Consider the following 7,778-nt stretch of genomic DNA (forward strand, 5'->3'; position numbering starts at 1 on the left):
ACGGCCTTAATCATTTCTTCATACAAAATTTTTAATGCTTTTATTTTTACTCTCGGTCACAAGAATGGATGGGATTCCAACATCTCACCTGCACGTGGACAGCAAGTGTCACGATCTTAGTCCAAGGCAACAGCAACACGTCAGGCCCATGAGGAGCTTCAAATGGCAATGGGCTGGATTCAACTGGGAGACACTCACAGTCCAGCGTCCAACAGAAGCAAGCAACGTGAAGGAGGTGCACACTGAAGTAACAACAACTACGTCCAGCATGGAGAAAGGGTCACGACCTTGGTCCAATAGAAGAGCATCCAGCAGCTTGGAGAAAGACGTCCAACTACCAACCGAGAATGAGGAGTGATGATGGACTTTAGGTGTGTACTTGGAGAGAATGGAGGTACAACGGTCCAGCAAGTAAAGAAGCAGCGTCCAGCTTGCACACGATAGGCAACAACACATCATGGCCTCACTCATTCAATTGTTCATTCATTACGGCCTAGACACGCTGAGAGGCTGAATCCATTCTGAGAGGAGTGCACCCGGCCCAATGCAATTTAATTTTGGAGCGTCCAGCAAGGCACTAGGTAAGTGGCAAGCCGCCACGCACATCAAGAAAGAAAGAAGCATACGGTGACTTGGGGGGAGGCTCTCGGTTGTTCCAACAACACGCTGATGTGTCACGGCCTGGAGAAGCACATTTCATTTTCTTTCTTATGAAGCACCATGTTAGAGAATAACAAGCAGTGATAGATTAAGCTGGAGGGGAACTCTCGGGATTGGCTGATGCACGCTGATTCATGGAGTTTGTTTTGGCTGGAGAAGAACGCACTGCCACATCCACCAAAGGGAGTCCAACATTTTCATTGCATTTTCCACATCCAATCTCGGTTACATTAAATGTTCAGCTCAAGCCTTGTTTATTTTATTTTATTCCATTTCCACAATGCTTCAATTTGTAGAAATGGGTAGCATGCTGTTACGAGATTTTGGATGAAATGATTTACTCATTGCCTTCTCATTTTGGTTCATGCACTTTTTATTGAAGCTTTTAAGTTTATGATTGTATTGTCCAACGTTGCACACTGATTCTTGGAGTTTGTTTTGGTTGGAGAAGACAACACTGTCACGTCCAAAGCTTTCTTTTTCTTTTAGAAACCAAATGGAGATATTGTTTTTCTAAAAAGCATTAGCATGTAGTGGGACCCTTTCTTGCATTGATTTTGTCTTTTCATTAGTGGTTTTAGAAAAGAAGTGGTGACACGGGTTGTATGAGAGGCACACATTTAAATTAATTTTAGAAGCAAAGCAGCAGCACGTTAGAGGAGTAGGTGTCACGGCTGGAATGGAGAGGCACGGATTCCATGGTTATAGAGTGGTCACGTGAAGTGTAGCATTTAAAGACCACCTTGAATTTTTATTTAGTGCTTGGAGAATGAATGGGTGCATTGATAACAGTTGAAAAACTGTTATTTTCATGATTAAAATTGACACTAAAAGCAACCTTTACACTTAGAAACTAGCTTGAAATCATGCTTTTCTGTATATTTTTGGAAATAAGAGAGCTGGACAGGTTTATGCTTGATTTCAGTGTTTTTGTGCAGGTTTTAAGGTGAATTTGGTAAAAGAAGTGAAGAAGGAGAGAGATGAAATCAGAAAAGACAATAAAAAGTGCAAAAGGAGAAGCCGAAGTCACCGCTCAACGGCAGTTTACCGCTGAGCGGCACTCAGGAGTTTGCGGGAGGTCCGCTGAGGGGCAAAATGGCCGCTGAGGGGAGAAAACAAGTCACGCACTCACCGCTGAGCGGTATTTTACCGCTAAGCGGTACTCTGGAAGTCACGGGAGATCCGCTGAGGGGCAAAATGGCCGCTGAGGGGAGAAAACAAGTCACGCAATCACCGTTGAGCGGTAGTTTACCGCTGAGCGGCACTTTAATGGGCTTGGACTTGACTTTTTGTAATTTACGAATGATACATAAGCTTTAGGGTTTCCTAGGGTTAGGTATCTCTGGCTGGAACGAGACAAACACTCTCTCTACCACCCCTTTGAAGGAGGATATTGGATGCTGAGGCTTCCGCTTCACCTTTTTAGGGTTTATTCTTTCATTCTTTCATTGTAATTCATCTAGGTTCACCATGAATATGGTGAACTAACCTCTTTATGTTTGTTGGGGAATCAATGTAGTCTTGTGAAACTCTCATATATGGAATCTGTTTTTACATCTTTTAATTAAGACTTATGCTTTCTTTCATCATTAGTTAGGGTTTTTCCTCTTTGTTTAATGCTTGCATGGTTTAACTCATTCGATGCATGATTATTGGTTTTGTCGATACGGGAACGTACGGGGAAGTCTAGATCCGGGGAATTTCTCCCAATTTTATATTGGTTGTCGGTAAGCTCCTGTACTTATGAACTAATCATTAGGAATGCTAGGAATTGTATGAACTCGTGATTAGGGAGAAGCCTTCTGGAAAGGTACATTAGAGAGTGGCATTAACAATGGTGATTTGATCGTTGAATTCCTAAAATATATGAGAGTGGATAAGATGAAATTGAACCCCAACAACATATCCATACATAAATTTCATTGAAAGTGTTTATCTTTTGCTTTTTGCCATTGATCACAATTCATGCATACATGTTTATTTTCTGTCTTGCATTTTAAACCCCAATTAATTCGTTTGTAAGTCTTAGTTAATTAAGAAATCACATAACTAAACTAGGCCGTGAGTCCTTTGGGAAGAACGACACTTGGTCTAACCAAGTTTATTACTTGAACGATTCGGTCATACTTGCCGATTGAAAAACAAGTTTGTGACATCATAAATTGGTGTTCATAAATTTGTCCATCAAGTTTTTGGCGCCGTTGCCGGGGACTCGTGGTTTAACTGGTTAATTTGTGTGATTATTAATTATCTTTGATTTATTTTATTTTTTTTTTCTGTTTTCTGTCTTTATTTTCTGAATCTTATATTTTCTTTTATATCTTTTTGTGCTAACCAAATCTTCTAGGGTTTTGTGTTCTTGTGTATGCAGGAGGCAATTCGAACTAGGAGCAAGAAAACAACAGAACCGTTGCTTGAAGGATTAGAAGATAGTAGACGGAGGAGAAGAATCAGAACATCTAGAGAACTTTTCCCTCCTCCGGAAACTCTGTTGCAACCATCACCACAAGGTTCTGACAATAGCACAGAAAATATGGAGAATAATCATATCAGAAGATCTTGCTGATTACACCAATGTAGCTGGACCTCAACATTTTAACAGCATAGCTAGACCTAGAGTCAATGCAGCCAATATGGAGGTCAAACCAGCATTGATCCAACTGGTGAAGAGTAATCAATTCAATGGGTTATCTCATGAAAGCCCATATGAGCACCTTACTACATTTAATGAAATTTGCAACACAGTGAAAATCAATGGGGTGCCAGACGAAGCAATCAAACTTAGTTTGTTTCCTTTCTCATTGGGAGGAAATGCTAAGCTTTGGTTGAACTCTTTTCCAGAAGGAAGTTTCACAGAGTGGGAAGCAGTGGTAACAAAGTTTTTGAACAAGTACTTTCCACAATCAAAGGTGACAAAAGGCAAGCAAGAGATATCTTCATTTAAGCAGGGCATGGAAGAATCACTGGGGCATGCATGGGATAGATACAAAAGTCTGCTAAGAAAAACACCCACGCATGGCTTCAAAGAAGAAGAAGTAGTCCTAACTTTCCTTGGAGGTCTTGGTTCACAAGCTAAGATGATGCTTCATGCCTCAGCAGGAGGAAACATTAAATGGAAAACTCCAGAGGAAGCAACTGAAATTATTGAAAATATGGCTACTAATGACAATGAACTCAATATTGAAAAAGGAGATTTTAGTCAGAAGGAGTTGTTACAATTAAATGAGGCTTTGCTTATTCAAAATAGAATTATCTCTCAACAGCTTGAAGAAGTAACTATGAAACTTTCTCAAATACCACAGGAAATACAACAGGTCTCAATGGTTCAAGTGCAACAACCAAAATGGCAGATGCAATGTACTCCAGTTGAGAAAACAACAAAGCTTGAAGAGACTTTCCAAAGATTCTTGAAGACGAATGCGTCTTATTGTCATAATGTAGATGTTGCATTTAAAAAAATGGAGGTTTATGTTGAGAGAATAGTTGACGAGATGAAACATGATAATCTGGGAAAGGAGTGTAAAACTATTATGACTAGAAGTGGTAGAGTGTTAGAGGAGAGACAAAAAGAAAGAGAAGAGAAAGAAAATGAGAGTGAGAGTGAAAAAGAAACATGTGAGTGGAAAGAAAGAGTTGAGAGAGAGAAAAAGGAAAAAGAAGAAGAGGAGAGGAGAGAAAAAAAAGAGAGAGAAGAGAGAGAGGAGAGACAGAAAGAAAAAGAGTATGAAAAGCCACTTCCTTATCCAAAGAGTTATTCGAGGAAGGAGAAAGAAAAGCAGTTGGAAAGATTCATGGAATTGTTTAAAAAGTTGGAGATTACTATACCATTCTCTGAAGCATTGCAACAGATGCCAGCATATGCGAAATTTTTGAAGGAACTCCTCACAAAGAAACACAAGTACATTGAGAAGGAAACTATCAATATACAGGGCAACTGCAGTGCAATCATACAGAAACTACCTCCTAAACTTAAAGATCCAGGAAGCTTCACTATTCCATGCACCATAGGAGATGTGAAAGTTGGAAGAGCATTGATTGATTTGGGAGCTAGCATTAATCTAATGCCGCTATCCATGTGCAGAACAATTCAGGGGCTGGAAATTAAACCAACCAGAATGGCTCTTCAATTGGCAGACAGGTCTCTTAAGTATCCATATGGAGTTGTTGAAGATGTTCTAGTGAAGGTTGACAAATTTGTATTCCCAGTGGATTTTATTGTGATGGAGATGGAAGGAACTAGTGATGTTCCTCTTATTCTTGGGAGACCTTTTATGAAGACTGCTAGAGTTTTGATTGATGTAGAGAATGGTAAGCTTAAATTGAGAGTTGACGATGAAGAAGTCACTTTTGACGTATCCAAGGCCATGACATATCCAAATGATGACAAAGCATGTTTTCAATTTGATGAACTTGACGAAGTTTGTATGGTGCAAGAAAGGATGGTGCGAAATATTTCTCCATTGGAAAAAACTCTCATTGATGCATGTGAAGATTTAGATGAAGAAGAAGAGAAATTGATTGATGAATGTCTGATGGACTTGGAAACATTGAAAAAGAGTCCAGAGGAAGATCCAAGATTTGAAATAATTGATAAGGAAGAAACAGTCAAAACACAGACACCAGAATTAAAAAGATTGCCATCACATCTGAAATATGTGTTTTTAGAAGAAGATGGAACAAAGCCAGTCATCATCAATAACTCTTTATCTTCACAAGAAGAAGAGCAATTGATAGAAATTCTGAAAGCCAACAAAGAAGCAATTGGGTGGTCAATATCAGATCTCAAAGGTATTAGCCCAACTTACTGCATGCACAAAATTTTTATGGAAGAAGATTATAAACCAAGTGCTCAACCACAGAGAAGGTTAAATCCTGTTATGAAGGAGGTTGTCAGAAAAGAAGTGTTGAAACTGTTAGAAGCTGGTATCATCTATCCAATCTCTGACAGTGAATGGGTGAGTCCAGTACAGGTGGTTCCAAAGAAAGGTGGGATGACAGTAATTTATAATGATAAGAATGAACTTATTCCTACTCGGACAGTTACTGGTTGGCGTATGTGCATTGATTACAGGAAGCTGAATAAAGCTACTAGGAAAGATCATTTTCCTCTTCCTTTCATGGATCAAATGCTAGAAAGGTTATCAGGGCAGGCTTTTTATTGTTTTCTAGATGGATATTCTGGATATAATCAAATTGTGGTGGATCCAAAAGACCAGGAGAAGACGGCTTTTACTTGTCCTTTTGGTATCTTTGCGTATAGAAAGATGCCTTTTGGATTATGTAATGCTCCAGCTACGTTTCAGAGGTGTATGCAGGCAATTTTTGCGGATCTTTTAGAAAAATGCATTGAAGTATTCATGGATGATTTCTCAGTTTTTGGAAATTCTTTCCAAAGATGTTTGGCTAATTTGAACACTGTCCTCAAAAGATGTGTTCAGACAAATCTTGTTTTGAATTGGGAAAAATGTCATTTCATGGTAACTGAAGGAATTGTATTGGGGCACAAAATCTCTGCTAAAGGAATTGAGGTAGACAAAGCTAAAGTAGAAGTCATTGAGAAACTACCTCCACCAACAAATGTAAAGGGGATTAGAAGTTTTCTTGGTCATGCTGGGTTCTATAGAAGATTCATCAAGGACTTCTCAAAAATTGCTAAACCATTGAGTAATCTTTTGATGAAGGATGCACCTTTTATGATGAATGAAGATTGCTTGAAAGCTTTTGACACATTGAAGAAGAAGTTAGTGTCAGCTCCAGTAATTGTAGCACCAGATTGGAATCAAAACTTTGAATTAATGTGTGATGCAAGTGATTATGCAATAGGAGTTGTCCTTGGCCAGCGGAAAGAACAAAAGTTTCATCCAATTTATTATGCTAGCAAGGTTCTGAATGATGCTCAATTGAATTATGCTACAACCGAGAAAGAATTTCTTGCTATTGTGTATGCTCTAGAGAAATTTAGACCTTATCTTATTGGGTCCAAGGTAACTGTCTATACAGATCATGCAGCTATCAAATATTTGTTGACAAAACCAGATTCTAAGCCACGTCTGATTAGATGGGTTTTACTATTGCAAGAATTTGATGTAGACATCCGTGATAAGAAAGGAAGTGAAAACTTAATTGCTGATCATTTGTCACGGTTAGTCAATAATGAAGTCACTAGCAAGGAGTCTGAAATCTGGGAATCTTTTTCAGATGAATCACTCATGTATATTCAGCAGAGACCCTGGTTTGCTGATATGGCTAATTTCAAAGCTGCAAGGGTCATGCCGGAAGACTTAACTTGGCAACAAAGAAAGAAATTTTTGCATGATGCCAAACAGTTTGTTTGGGATGATCCTTATTTGTTCAAAATTGGAGCAAATAATCTTCTGAGGAGATGTGTTACAAATGAAGAAGTAGAAGGAATTCTCTGGCATTGTCATGATTCACCTTATGGAGGACATTTTAATGGAGAAAGAACAGCAGCAAAAGTCCTTCAATCAGGATTTTATTGGCCAACTTTGTTTAAAGATGCTCATAATCATGCTAAAAATTGTGACAAATGTCAAAGAGCAGGGACAATCACTAAACGTCATGAGATGCCTTTACAAGGTATTTTAGAGGTGGAGGTTTTTGATTGTTGGGGTATTGACTTTGTTGGACCCTTCCCTCCATCTTTCAACAATGAATATATTCTGGTAGCAGTGGATTATGTGAGTAAATGGGTGGAAGCATTAGCTTGTCCTAAAAATGATGCTAGCACGGTAATTAAATTCCTGAAGAGGCAGATATTCTCACGTTTTGGCACTCCAAGAGTGTTGATCAGTGATGGAGGATCTCATTTTTGCAATTATCAGCTAGAGAAAGTACTCAAACACTATGGAGTAAAACATAAGGTAGCTGCACCTTATCATCCGCAAACCAATGGACAAGCTGAGGTATCTAACAGGGAGATAAAACGGATCCTGGAAAAAACAGTGACTTCATCAAGAAAGGATTGGTCTCTCAAATTGGATGATGCTCTTTGGGCTTATAGGACAGCAATGAAGACGTCTATGGGATTATCACCATTCCAATTAGTCTATGGGAAAGCATGCCATTTGCCTGTAGAATTGGAGCATAAAGCATTATGG

This window comes from Vigna umbellata, chromosome 6, assembly GCF_029865625.1.
Source record: "Vigna umbellata cultivar VRB3 chromosome 6, Vumbellata_1.0, whole genome shotgun sequence".
Lineage (NCBI taxonomy): Eukaryota > Viridiplantae > Streptophyta > Magnoliopsida > Fabales > Fabaceae > Vigna > Vigna umbellata.